Below are 14740 nucleotides of genomic sequence, written 5' to 3'. Positions count from 1 at the left end.
CATATCTCTCTATCAGTGTTATAGAGGGCGAATAAACTTATACAGGGTAAAACGGATTTATTTGGGTTAGACCCCACTGGGAGTTGGGCATCAGAGTGTTAAAGACAAGAACATTTCTGTTAGCTGCTTTCAGGTAAGCCTACAGCTGTTAGGGGACATGATTCAGACCTGGGTCTGGGTTTGCAGCAGGCTAGCAAGTCTGGCTCAAACCAGGCAGGGCACTGAAATCCTAAGCTGATGGGGCAGGAAGGCAGGGGCAGAAGTAGTCTTGGCACATCAGGTGGCAGCTTCCAAGGGGGGTTCTGTGATCCAACCCGTCACAGGCATAGCTATGTCTCTTGGGGTGTGGATGTAGCTGTACTGATGTAAGTTTCTTGTGTAGATCAGGCCTAGGTGTAGGATAAGAGACAACAGCTGGATAGAGAGAGATGGGGGAGTACAGGGTAACAATGAGACACCACTAGTTAGCATGACAGGCAGTGGTCTCAGCCTAACTGTTGTCAAGTGTTTAACAGACATAATGGAAAAGGAGAATTTTAAGAAGGGCTGTGGAGTAGGACAAGAAGTTAATTTTGCACATGTTTAGAGGGAGAACCTCCCAAGCTTAAGGGCACTATGGGAGAAAGCACAAAGGGGCTCGTTTAAAAACTTAACAAGTGGGCAATTGTGACAGTCTGTACCCTTAAGTTTTACCAGCCTATTGTAAACTTTGTACAAAGTATGCCTTCTGGGGTATCATTTGAAAGCTCATAATTTGCTGAACATTATTGTCCTGGTAAATATGTATGGCAACATTGTATGTAAAGTTATAAAGATTCTACTGTATGACTTTACTGAGACATGCTCCAAGTTTAGAAAAGCAGGCACAAACCAGTTCCTCAGAGACAAAAGGCAAACTGATGCCTCAGCCAAGTATCAGCATAATCAAATGGACTATCGCCTGGGTAAGTGTCCATTTTGTGGCAGGAAGAAGGGTGTGAGCAAGAAATGTACATCTCGGCAGTGGAACAGCTGGAGATTCCCATGCAAACAGGCTGGCTGCCACCAGAACCCCAACTGGAGATGATTCTCAGAGGACGAAGAGGCATAAAAATGAGGAACAGAGGCCCCAAATCACCCCTCGCCTCGCCTTTCTCTCTACCCATGACACCCATGACTAATGAACAAGAAAAGGAACGGAACATTGGATTGGGGGAGGGGTCCAACAATGCAAAAGAACATGTGGTGAGAGACTTTTGTTTTGAATTCACTTTGCTTGTTAAGTTAGGTATTTGTTCATGTTTTATCTTTTATTTATTTGTAACCAATTCTGATTTTTTATGTCTCATTACTTGTAATCACTTAAAATATTTCTTTCTGTAGTTATTAACACTATTTTATCTAAACATGTTGTGTTTGAAGTGTGTGGGAAGCTCCATTTGAGATACCAAGGTATGTGCATATTGTTTTCTATTAATGAAATGATGGACTTTCTATGAGCTTGTTCAGGAAGATACTGGGCAGTACAAGCAGCACATTTGTGAGGACAAATTTAGGACTGGGAATTTTCTGGTGTCACTCTGAAATATAATTCAGGAGTGGCTGGATAAAAGCACTCATATAACTCAGCTAGAATAATTTACATGCTAGAGGCTGGGTGTGAGAAGGCCAGGAGTGGTTGTTCTCACAGCAAAGCAGTATAAATGGCACACCAGGTTGTAGAATTGAGGGGACATTGCTGTCCATCAGTCCAGATTGTACCCTGGGGAATGTCACAGCGATAAATATCATAGGATGAATGAAGGTAGGAGTTGACATCTGTGATGAATGAGAAATGATAGATAGGGTGAGGATAGGCCTTGAAAGTGAAGACAAGTAGCTTATGTTTGATAGGCAAGGAGGAGCTTGTTGAGGGGGACAGGGCACTTCCTTAAGAGTCTTCTACAGACAATCCCAAAGAAAACGATAGCAGCCTTAACCTGCATGCACTAGATTCACACTAAAAATACATATGCTGTTAAAGATGACTGCAAAGGAGGTGGGAGGGGACCCTGTTTTTTTTTGTTTTTTTTTTAATGCAGTTGGGGGGTGAGGGGCTGCTTTTTTCTTGTTACTTTAGGAATATCAAATCATGACTTGCACATGCCCTTGCAGGGCCATAAGAACTGGGGTGTCAGCACTTGCAGCCACTAATCGATTTACGTGGGTGTTGAATCAAGATCTTTCCTTCCAGCTATGTGTCAGGTTGAGTTAAACAGTCTGAATAACAATCACTCCCCCACTTCGTTAACCAGGTTTCATTTGTATGGCAGCCGATACCTATCTAGGCACTTAGGCGGCCCTTATCACCGTAGTACCCGAGTGTAGAGCCCTGCAAATCTGCCGATATCTGCATCCCATGTTTGCAGATTGTGGATTGGATGTGAATACAAATTTTGTATCCATGCAGGGCTCTACCTGAGCACTTCACAGTCATCAATAGATTTTATCCTCACAACACCCCTGTGAGGTAGGAAAGTATTATCCTCATTGCACAGATGGGGGAACTGAGAATGGAGAGGCTAAGGGGGGATATTTGCAAAGGCCTGAATCAGTTATGTACCCAACTCCCAGTGACTTGCAATGGGCATTCGGTGCCTAACTGTCCTCTATGCCTTTGGAAATCTCTCCCAAGTAAGCACAAAGAAAGTATGTGGCTGACCCAAACACACATCTCCTGAGTCGCAGTCCTGTGCCGAGTCCTCTAGACAACACTTCCTCCCATTTTTTGATTTCAGGATTTTGATAATCTTGTCACTTTCCCAGTTGTCCAAGTCTTCCGGGCCGGGAGAGACCTAAGGTCCCCATCCTGCAAGGGTTCACTACATGGACAGAGCAGTGTGACTGTATGGAGACCCAGTAGAGTCAGGGGAGCTCTGCACTGCGGTCCACCTAAGCAGAGGTTATTGCAAGATGAGGCCCCAGGCATTGTAAATGCCAGAAGGGAATTCACTAAAAGAAATAGTTTAATGAGGTTATTAATAAATAACTACTTGGTTCAATTCCATTACACGCTCCTGGTATCCTCCTTCTTGGGGAAGAAGACAACCTGGGAAACTATAGACCAGTCAGCCTAATTTCCATACCTGGAAAGATACTCAAACCATCAATATTAAATGGCCAATTTGTAAGCACCTAAATGATCAGGGGGTGGGGGAGAGGGATAGCTCAGTGGTTTGAGCATTGGCCTGCTAAACACAAGGTTGTGAGTTCAATCCTTGAGGGGGCCACTTAGGAATCTGGGGCAAAATCAGTACTTGGTCCTGCTAGTGAAGGCAGGGGGCTGGACTCAATGACCTTTCAGGGTCCCTTCCAGTTCAAGGAGATGGAATATCTCCATTAATTTAATTTTAATTTTTTTTTAATCATGGGGTTCTAAGGAATAGCCAGCATGGATTTTTTAAGAACAAACCATGCCAACCAACCTAATTTCCTTCTTTGACAGGGTTACAAGACTAGCAGATAGGAAGGACGCAGTAGATGTGATATATGGTTATTTTAGTAAGGCTTCTGAGACAGTCCCATGTGACATTCTCATAAGCAAACTAGGGAAATGTGGTCTAGATGAAATAATATAACATGGGTGCACAGCTGATTGAAAGTCTGAACTCAGAGAGTAGTTCTTAAGGGTTCACTGTGAAACCAGAGCATATCTAGTGGGATCCTACAGAGGTCACTCCTGGGTCCAGTATTAGTCAATATTTTCATTACTGACTTGGATAATGGAGTGGAAAGCATGCTTATAAAATCTGAGAATGACACCAAGATGAGAGGGACAGAAGCACTTTGGAGGACAGGATTAGAATTCAAAATGACCCTGACAAATTAAAGAATTAGTCTGACCAGTCAGACCAATCAGCTTAATTTTGTTACCGGGAAAGATAATGGAGCAAATAATCAAAAAATCAATTTGTAAGCACCTAGAAGATAGGTGATAAATAACAGTCAACATGGATTAATCATGTTAAACCAACTTAATATCCTTCTTTGACAGGATAACAAGCCTTGTAATATAACTCGACTTTAGCCTAAGGCTTTTGATACCATCTCACATGACCTGCTCATAAACAAACTAGGGAACTATCACTTAGATGAACCTACTATAAGGTGGGTGCATAACTGGTTGGAAAAGCATATTCAAAGAGCCATTATCAACGCTTCATAGTCAAGCTGGAAGGGGATATTAAGTGGGGTCCCACAGGAATCTGTCCAGGTCTACTCAATATCTTACTAAATGATTTGTATAATGGCATGGAGAATACACTTATAAATCTGCGGATGATACCAAGCTGGGAGGGGTTGCAAGCACTTTAGAAGGCAGGATTAGAATTCAAAATGATCTTGACAAACTGGTAAAATGGTCTGAAATAAATGCAATGAAATTCAGTAAGGACAAATGCAAAGTACTACACTTAGGAAGGAATAATCAGTTGTACAAATACATAGTGGGAAATAACCGCCTAGGCAGGAGTACTGCAGAAATGGATCTGGCTGTTAGCATGAATCACAAACTAGACATGAGTCACACGGCCCTTCCTGTTTTAATTTCAAACTTACTTCTCCGGGGAAGCTCAGCTCAGACGCAGCATCTAGTTTGTCAATGAAATTCCTGGGCTTTATCCCCATTTATGCTATGACCCCTTCACACTGCTCTGGCAGTATATTGGGGACTTTAAGTGGGAGTAAATTACACCTGCACCCACTTCAAAGCATTGTACCGCCACCAAAATGGTGTAAAGGGGGTTTAGTGTAAAGGAAAATTAAACCTCTTTTGGTTTTTTTGTCCTGTTTTGTATGTCATTTGGTCATTAAGACAAAGAGATTGAGGTGGCCAAGATCAGTGGCAGAATGCAATGTATACTTAAAGACACATTTCAGAGTGGTAGCCGTGTTAGTCTGTATCAGCAAAAACAACGAGGAGTCCTTGTGGCACCTTAGAGACTAAATGTATTTGGGCATAAGCTTTCGTGGTCTAAAACCCACTTCATCAGATGCATGGAGTGGAAAATACATTAGGCAAGTATATATACACAGTACATGAAAAGACGGGAGTTGCCTTACCAAGTGGGGGGTCAGTGCTAACGAGACAATTCAATTAAAGTGATATGCCAACATTTTTATGGCTGACTTAGAACAACGCTTCCTCAGCTCTCGTCCCCTAACGCCCCTACTCTACTTGCACTACATGGATGACAACTTCATCATCTGGACCCATGGAAAAGAAGCCCTTGAGGAATTCCACCAGGATTTCAACAATTTCCACCACACCATCAACCTCAGCCTGGACCAGTCCACACAAGAGATCCACTTCCTGGACACTACAGTGCAAATAAGCGATGGTCACATAAACACCACCCAATACCGGAAACCTACTGACCGCTATACTTACCTACATGCCTCCAGCTTTCATCCAGACCACATCACACGATCCGTTGTCTACAGCCAAGCTCTAAGATACAACCTCATTTGCGCCAATCCCTCAGACAGAGACAAACACCTACAGAAACTCTATCAAGCATTCTTAAAACTACAATACCTACCTGCTGAAGTGAAGAAAAAGATTGACAGAGCCAGAAGGGTACCCAGAAGTCACCTACTACAGGACAGGCCCAACAAAGAAAGTAACAGAACGCCACTAGCCGTCACCTTCAGCCCCCAACTAAAACCTCTCCAGCGCATCAACAAGGATCTGCAACCTATCCTGAAGGATGATCCCTCACTCTCACAGACCTTGGGAGACAGTCCAGTCCTCGCTTACAGACAGCCCCCCAACCTGAAGAAAATACTCACCAGCAACTACACACCACACAACAAAAAACACGAACCCAGGAACCTATCCCTGCAACAAACCCTGTTGCCAACTTTGTCCGCATATCTATTCAAGGGACACCATCATAGGACCTAACCACATCAGCCACACCATCAGGGGCTCGTTCACCTGCACATCTACTAATGTGATATATGCCATCATGTGCCAGCAATGCCCCTCTGCCATGTACATTGGCCAAACCGCAGAGTCTCTACACAAAAGAATAAATGGACACAAATCAGATGTCAAGAATTATAACATTCAAAAACCAGTAGGAGAGCACTTCAAACTCCCTGGACACTCAATAACAGACTTAAAAGTGGCAATTCTTCAACAAAAAAACTTCAAAAACAGACTCCAATGAAAAACTGCAGAACTGGAATTAATTTGCAAACTGGACACTATCAAATTAGGCCTGAATAAAGACTGGGAGTGGATGGGTCACTACAAAAACTAATTTCCCCCTACTGTTACTCACACCTTCTTGTCAACTGTTTCAAAAGGGCCACCCTGATTACATTGGCCTCGTCACCACTATAAAAGTGATTTTTCCTCCCTTGGTATCCTACTGTTGAGAATAGCCCACTTCCACTTTAATTGAATTGTCTTGTTAGCACTGACCCCCCACTTGGTAAGGCAGCTCCCATCTTTTTATGTACTGTGTATATATACCTGCCTACTGTATTTTCCACTCCATGCATCTGATGAAGTGGGTTTTAGCCCAAGAAAGCTTATGCCCAAATAAATTTGTTAGTCTCTAAGGTGCCACAAGTACTCCTCGTTGTTGTTTTTTTTTAAAGACCCATGTATACTTAAAGACACAGCAGCTCATTTTTACAAAAGCAAGAAATATGTTTCAAATGCGAGGAGTACAGTTTGTTACACGTATTTAATTGCTGATAGGAAGATGGAACAAGCAAGCTGGATTTCTAGTAACACCATGAAAGCACCAAAGAAATATTCACATTTCCACAGGTAAGTGAGGCACTCGGAGCCCTTTATCCGATCGATTCCTCATGGGAAGTTAGGGAGCACTGAAACACTTCTTCAAAAGCGTCCAGAAAAGGCTCAGTGATTTCATCAACTGTGACATGTCTCTGGAGTTCTTCGCTCAGCGAGGTGACACCCGTCCCTTCGAGTCCACAAGGAACAATGTGATCAAACCACGTAAGATCTGTGCAGCAGTTCAGCGCCAGCCCATGAGAGGTTATATGCCTTCCACAATGGACACCTGAAAAGCAAAACATACATGTCACCTCGTTCAGTGCTATGTACCACACACCACCCCTCCCCCAAAGCCATCTTAAATGTCAGATCCCAAGGCCAGAAGGGACCATCGTGATCATCTAGCCTGACTTGTATAACACAAGCTACAGAACTTCCCCCAAATAAACCCTAGAGCAGATCTTTCAGAAAAACATCCAATCCTGATTTAAAAATTACCAGTGAAGGACAATCCGCTACAGCCCTTGGCAAGTTGTTCCAATGGTTAAATATCCCCTTCACACTAAGACTCCTATCCACCTTACCACATAAGTTGCCCAGCTGATGAGGCACCAGTGCTGTGGTGCTTATCAGCAGCGAGGGCGCTGAGACCATAGCTTATCACGTTCACCAATACGGTCTCAATGTTTCCTTGTACTCCCCCACCATCTGTTATCTCATCTTACAGTTGAAGTGTAAGTTCTTTGGGGGCAGAGACCTGCCTGTCTGCACTGTATTTGTGACTGGGGTTCCCAGGCTCTAATATAATACAAATCTAGCTCAGGGCACTGGGATCATTGTTATTGCAGAGACATGCAGGCATGGTGTGCAGTCCCTCATGAGGAAGTGAAATTCTTGTAAATATCGGCTTGTTAACCGGGCAAATCCTGCCTATTAGCCGGATTGGCTCTGGTAGCGAATGAGGACAAAGGACAGCATGATGTGCATGTTCACAGTCATACATAGTAGATCCCTGATTTTCCCGCTTTGCACTGCACAACAGGAGAGCTGGGATTCTACACTACTGTACTGTGACCATTGTTTTTAGAGAATCATAGAGCTTTTCAGTAGCAGAAAATTTCCAGGAATTATTAAGGCCCACGTCCTGAAAGATTTACACATGTGCACAATTTTAGTCAGAGGAGTAATCCAATGAGATTACACACGTGAGTAATGGTACACACGTGCAGAAATCTTTCCAGGACTGAGGCATAAAAATGTAGTTCCTAGTGATTTACAAGTAAACCCTAAGATTATTAGAATTGAGATTAGCGTGCGGGGGGAGATCTCTATTATTTCAGTATGTGGACTGCCTTTAGCCACACTCCATGTATAATCAGGTCACACTCTACCTGCTATTTTCCATGGATCTTTCACACAGCAGCACATGAAAGGAGAAGCAGTTTAATAAAGGCTACGCTACGGCCTTGTCTCTGCTAGAAAAGGATCTGCCAGTGTAACTATACCAGCAAACTATCTTAGTGGAGGTGCCGTTTATACCAGGAAGAGTGCATTTGCTGGTATAACTTATATCAGTTCCCTAAATGAAATAAACGATATCAGCAAAAGCATGGTTTTGCTTGTATAACTGCATCTACACTTGTGCTTTTGCCAACACCACCAGGTCAGTTATGGGGTGTGATTTTTTCCATGCTTGATAACATAGCTACACTGGCAAAAATTTTAAGGGTAGACCAGGTCTACGCTAGGAGCTATACTGTCAAAAACCTCTAGTGTGGACATATTTATATTGGTATAGAAGTGCTTATTGGATTTCCCTGACCGGGATGAACGATACCAGTATAAACACTGTTATAACTGTGTCCATACTACCGCTTTACTGGCATATCTACTTTAGTAAAAATCACACCCCAACCAACACAACAATGCCAATAAGACTCATTAGAGCAGAGCAGGCGAAGAAGAAAAGCATGGCCTTGATCCTGCACTGAAAACCCCATGGGTGGATCCCTACATCCGTGCTGAGCCGCACTGGAGTCTGTGTGGTTCATTGCAGCATCAGGGCTTGTGATCATAAAACCACGAACACTGGTGGGGCACTTGGGCGGGTGCAAAACCTGAAACTACTCTTAACTCACTCAAGGCCGCTCAGCCCCATCTCCTGCCAACTTCCCAGGAGCTCCCCAAGTCTCCACTTGTCCCCTGATCCTCTACCTCTCTGCTGCCCCCCATGACCTCCTGCCTTTTCCTCAGGGACCCCTTGAACCCCTGCATCCCCCGACTGCTACCCCCATTTCCCCTGCACCCCTCTTCCTGTCTCCTCCCCAGGGACCCTGAGCCCCCAACATACCCCAACCCCCACCTCTCTCCTGCCCCCCATTTTACCCCCACTCCTCTTCCTGTCTCCTCCCCAGGGACCCTGAGCCCCCCACATACCTCAACCCCCACCTCTCTCCTGCCCCCCATTTTGCCCCCACTCCTCTTCCTGCATCCTCCCCAGGGACCCGGAGCCAACTACATCACCCAACCCCCACCTCTCTCCTGCCCCCCATTTCCCCTGCACCCCTCTTCTTGCCTCCTCCCCAGCGACCCCAAGCCCCCCTCACTCCCTTCCTGCCCCGGGACCCCCCGAACCCCCCACTTCCCCCACCCCTCTCCTGCCCCCCACCCCTCTTCTTGCCTCCTCCCCAGGGACCCCCCACTCCCTTCCTGCCCCGGGACCCCCCGAACCCCGCACTTCTCCCAGCCCCCCGCCTCCCCCCGGATCCCGGCCCGGCGCAGAGCTGGCGGCCCCGCAGCCACACGCCGGTGGAGGGCGGCGGCAGGGCGCGCGGGGCGGGCAGGCCCAGGCGGCGGCAGAGGCCGAGGCGCCGCGGGTCCGGCACCGGGTAAGCCAGCAGCTGGCCCGGGCCGTGGAAGGTGAGCAGCGCCCAGCGCCCGCAGCCGCCGCTCCTCGCCCGCCGGGTCGGGGCCGCCCCGCAGCCCGCGCGTGTACACGGGCCCCGCCGGCTCGGAGAGCAGCAGCCAGCCCGCCGCGCCCGGCCCCACGCAGCGCTCCTGCACCGCCAGCGACTCCGCATAGGGCAGCCGGCCGGGCCCGCATCGCCCCGCCGCTGCCGGCCAGAATGCCTGCCTGGCTGCCTGGGGGAGCGCAGGGCGGGGGGCGACTCGAGGCGGGGCTGGGAGTGGGGTAGAGCAGGGTGGGGTAGGGCTCAGAGGCGGGGGAAGGCAGGGTGAGGTAGGGGTCAGAGGTAGGGTAGGGGAAGGTAGGGTGGGGTAGGGGTCAGAGATGGCACTGGGGTGGAGGTGGGGGGAAGGCAGGGTGAGGTAGGGCTCAGAGGTGGGGTAGTGGAAGGCAGGGTGGGGTAGAGCTCAGAGGCGGGGGAAGGTAGGGTGAGGTAGGGATCAGAGATGGGGTAGTGGAAGGCAGGGTGGGGTAGGGTCAGGTGGATCTGGGGGTGGGGTCAGAAGCAGGGGAAGGTAGGGTGGAGTAGTGTTCAGAGATGGCGCTGAGGTGGAGTCGGAGGTGGGGTAGGGGGCAGGGGGTGGAGCTGAGGTTAGGCTGGGATGGGCTGTGAGTTGGGTCAGGTGGGTGAGGGGTTGGGGTGGGGTGTGGGATGCGGTAGGGGACAGAGGAAAGGTAGGGTGAGAGTAGAGGTTAGGTGAAGCTGGGGATAGGGTGGGATGGGGAATCAACGTTGGGGTTGTGTGATGAAGTGGGGGAATTGTCTTGTTTTTTTCTTGTTTTTCCAATGGTTTGCATGCAGAGGGGGCGGGACTCAGTTTCCCTGGGTGTTACTGGTTTAACGAGGTGATGGGAGAGGGAGTTTGTTGTTACAGAGGACCAGCTAGGGAACTTGGGACACCAGCCAATGGCCTGGAGAATGGATACCCCAGCGACTGGCGACCTGGTGACCCAGAGGCCCAGCTCAGGAGTCACAGCCAGTTCTGGCCAGTGGGAGGACAATGGGCTGTAAAGAGAGGACCCCCGGTGACCTAACAAGCCGGTTCCAGCCAGAGGGGGCCAGAGGACGGAAGAGAGGAGAGGAGGCCCAAGCGACCCTGTTTACCTGGAGAGAAGACAATGGACAGAGGCAGGGCTTGAGGGTGGTGATATCAGATGCCCATCTGGGAACCAGGAGGGCTCTGGGCTGGAGAGGGAGAGCAGGCAGAGCCCACCTGGATGCAGGGGAGACTTGGATGTGCTGTGCTGAGGGAAGCCAGGCTCGAGGGCTCTAAGAGTTTCCTGTGCTATGTTCAGACGCTCAATAAACCTACTTGTTTTACACTGGCTGAGTGTCACTTCAGTCTAGAGAACAGGGTTACATTATTCCCTTTGGGGAGTGGAGGCCCTGGGGGTCCAGAGCGAGTGGACTCCCTGAGGGGGCCCACGGCGAGAAACAGGTGTGCTAAGGCTCTGAGAGGTGCGGCTCCAGGAGGTGGAGGGGCTTAACCCCCGAGAGAGAGTGGACCCCCGACAAGAGCTGGCACACTGAAGGGGGTTCCTCCCAGGGACCGCACAGGGCCAAGAGTGGGCACGATCTGTGAGTCCGTGACAGGTTGATTTCACATAGAATAGGGATCTGATGCATAAGGAGGGCAGGGGTGGGAGTCTGGGGGTGGAGCAGGAGGTGGGGGGAGCAGGAGGTGGGGTGGGGTGAAGTTAGGTAAAATGTAGTGGGTCATTCTGTGCTCTTAGCCCCATGCCTATATGCCAAGTGTGTGACCCATCAACAGATGAAGCTTTGCTTTCCCCACCATTGCATCACCTCTCTTATTATTTAATTTAAGTGGAATTGATGCTTTCCAGTGGTTTACATGTAATGTCCTTTTAACTGACTCTGGTGAGTTAGAGTCATAGAGATTAAGGCCAGACGGGACCATCAGATCATCTAGTGTGACCCCCCTGTATATCACAGGCCACCAACACCGCCCAGCACGCGTATACTAACCCAACAACCCAAATTAGACCGAAGTATTCCAGCCCACTGGAGACTAGACTGTTATGTGCCACAGGGAGACAATACAAGGGACCAAGATGCATCAGTGCCTGAGGCCCCTGCAATGGCAGGGACATGATTCAGTGAGATAGACCCAGCTATAACTTTGGCAAGTGACCCTCATTCCACGCTGCAGAGGAAGGTGAAAACCCCCCAAGGTCACTGCCAGACTGACCTGTGGAAAAATTCCTTCCCTATCCCACGTATGGCAATCAGTCCCTGAGCATGTGAGCAAGAATAGCACCTGAGAGAGCGTGCTTGGTGCCGCCCACCTCAGAGCCCTGGCCTTCCTTATCCAGTGTCCATTTCCAGCCCAGGCCATCTCTGGTGCTTCAGAGGAAGGAGACAAAAACAAATAAACAAAACAATAAAAAAAACCCAAAACAGAATACATTGGGTGGGGGAGAAAAATAATCCCTTTTTGATCCCTACAGGTGGCTGGCTGAAACCCTGATGAAGGAAACATAAACTGGAAGTGAGCACTGCCCCTTACCATCAGAAGCAACCCTGTCAGACAATTGCACTCATAAATTTGTCCAGCTCTGTCTTAAAAGTCATGAAGTTCCACAACTCCTACTGGGAGCGAGCTGCCCTGGAGATTCTTATACAGTGCACAGCCCCTGTTCTGTGCTCCATTGCACATTAGAACAGTACAGAGAATGGCCAGCAAATCCTAAGAGCAATCCCAGCAGGCACAACTAGTGGGTGCATGGCACATGTGTCAGGTTATGACCGTGCTAGCAGCACAGACTGCTGTTGGCACAGTGCAGGGCCTGTGACTTGTGCAATTGTAAGCCCCGTGAAATGTAGGTTTCATTTCAGGCAGAAGTAAGGAAAGGAGCTTCCCAGCCTGAGAGGGGATATTCCCCACATGACATTTAGTATAGCTTAGTTCATGTTTTGGTTTTTTTTAGAAGGCAGCAAAATATATTTGAGTTTTTTCTTAAACAAAAACAAAACTGCAAGCAGCTCATCTCACAGCAACAACTCTACAGCAACACTCCAGTGTTCCCCTTACCCAGCATTCACAAGCACGCTCCAGGAACATACCAACCTGTGATGAGTAACCCTACCATAATAAAACCAGAGCAAAACTCCCCAGCACTCATGAGCAGCCTTAGAATAACAAACCCATTTGTACAAAATGGAGCTAAAGAATTTTAATAACAAAACCAAGTCTAGAATTACATTGTAGTTAAACTTACAAATGATTATTGTGAATCACAGAAGATTAGGATTGGAAGAGACCTCAGGAGGTCATCTAGTCCAACCCCCTGCTCAAAGCAGGACCAACACCAACTAAATCATCCCAGCCAGGGCTTTGTCAAGACGGGCCTTAAAAACCTCTAAGGATGGAGATTCTACCACCTCCCTAGGTAACCCATTCCAGTGCTTCACCACCCTCCTAGTGAAATAATGCTTCCTAATATCCAACCTAGACCTCCCCCCTGCAACTCCATCCTCCTTGTAACCCCACTTCAGGTAGTTGAAGGCTATCAAATCCCCCCTCACTCTTCTCTTCTGCAGACTAAACAACCCCAGTTCTCTTCCTCATAAGTCATGTGCCTCAGCCCCCCTGATCATTTTCGTTGCCCTCCGCTGGACTCTCTCCAATTTGTCCACATCCTTTCTGTAGTGGGGGCCCCAAAACTGGACGCAGTACTCCAGATGTGGCCTCACCAGTGCCGAATAGAGGGGAATAATCACTTCCCTTGATCTGCTGGCAATGCTCCTACTAATGCAGCCCAATATGTCGTTAGCCTTCTTGGCAACAAGGGCACACTGCTGACTCATATCCAGCTTCTCATCCACTGTAATCCCCAGGTCCTTTTCTGCAGAACTGCTGCTTAGCCAGTCGGTCCCAGCCTGAACCAGTGCATGGGATTCTTCCGTCCTAAGTGCAGGACTCTGCACTTGTCCTTGTTGAACCTCATCAGATTTCTTTTGGCCCAATCCTCCAATTTGTCTAGGTCACTCTGGACCCTATCCCTATCCTCCCGCGTATCTACCTCTCCCCACAGCTTAGTGTCATCTATGAACTTCCTGAGGGTGCAATTCATCCCATCATCCAGATCATTAATAAAGATGTTGAACTAAACCGGCCCCAGGTCCGACCCCTGGGGCACTCCGATTGATACCAGCTGCCAACTAGACATCGAGCCGTTGATCACTACCCATTGAGCCTGACAATGTAGCCAGCTTTCTATCCACCTTATAGTCCATTCATCCAAATCATACTTTTTTAACTTGCTGGCAAGAATACTGTGGGAGACCGTACCAAAAGCTTTACTAAAGTCAAGATATATCACGTCCACCGCTTTCCCTATATCCACAGAGCCAGTTATCTCATCAGAGAAGGCAATCAGGTTGGTCAGGCATGACTTGCCCTTGGTGAATCCATGGTGACTGTTCCTGATCACCTTCCTCTCCTCCAAGGGCTTCAAAATGGTTTTCTTGACCAGTCTGTAGTCCCCCGGGTTCTCCTTCTTCCCTTTTTTAAAGATGGGCACTACATTTGCCTTTTTCCAATAAGAGTAAATAGTTTTAATTATCGTTTGTTTTAAAAATCAGGACTAAGATCCTGAGTGGGTTGAAATTAACCATGTCGGGCCTTTAGAGAATAACCAAATGATCCAATCTTAGCTTTTAAGTACTATTCTATAAAATATTCAAATGTCACGAAACTGCTAAATGAGTCAATCATTAAAAACAAAATAAACTGTACCCAGTGAGCTCTTGTAAAGCTGTTGTTTCAAATGATCAATTAGATTAATCATATAAAAGTTACAATTCATGCATTTAGTGTTTATAGAGCTATCAACTGCATTAGTAAACTCTGACTTTATCACAAATCTTATTTTCTGGATATCTACTCTTAGTAATTCTAAACAAATTAGCTCTCACCTCAGCCAACAGCCTTTTTGCAAGTACTACAGTGCGGTTACTGTTGTACTGGAGAAATTGCAAG

General features: G+C 47.5%; 1 pseudogene; it reads right to left on the bottom strand.

Moving 5' to 3' along the window:
* Nucleotides 1-6697: 6697 nt before the first annotated feature.
* Nucleotides 6698-12820, bottom strand: LOC128845208 (putative lipoyltransferase 2, mitochondrial; annotated as a pseudogene).
* Nucleotides 12821-14740: the final 1920 nt, after the last annotated feature.

The sequence above is a fragment of the Malaclemys terrapin genome, chromosome 11, assembly GCF_027887155.1.
Source record: "Malaclemys terrapin pileata isolate rMalTer1 chromosome 11, rMalTer1.hap1, whole genome shotgun sequence".
NCBI lineage: Eukaryota > Metazoa > Chordata > Testudines > Emydidae > Malaclemys > Malaclemys terrapin.
The sequence above is the reverse complement of the archived record's forward strand: the minus strand, read 5'-3'. Positions and strand labels throughout refer to the sequence as shown.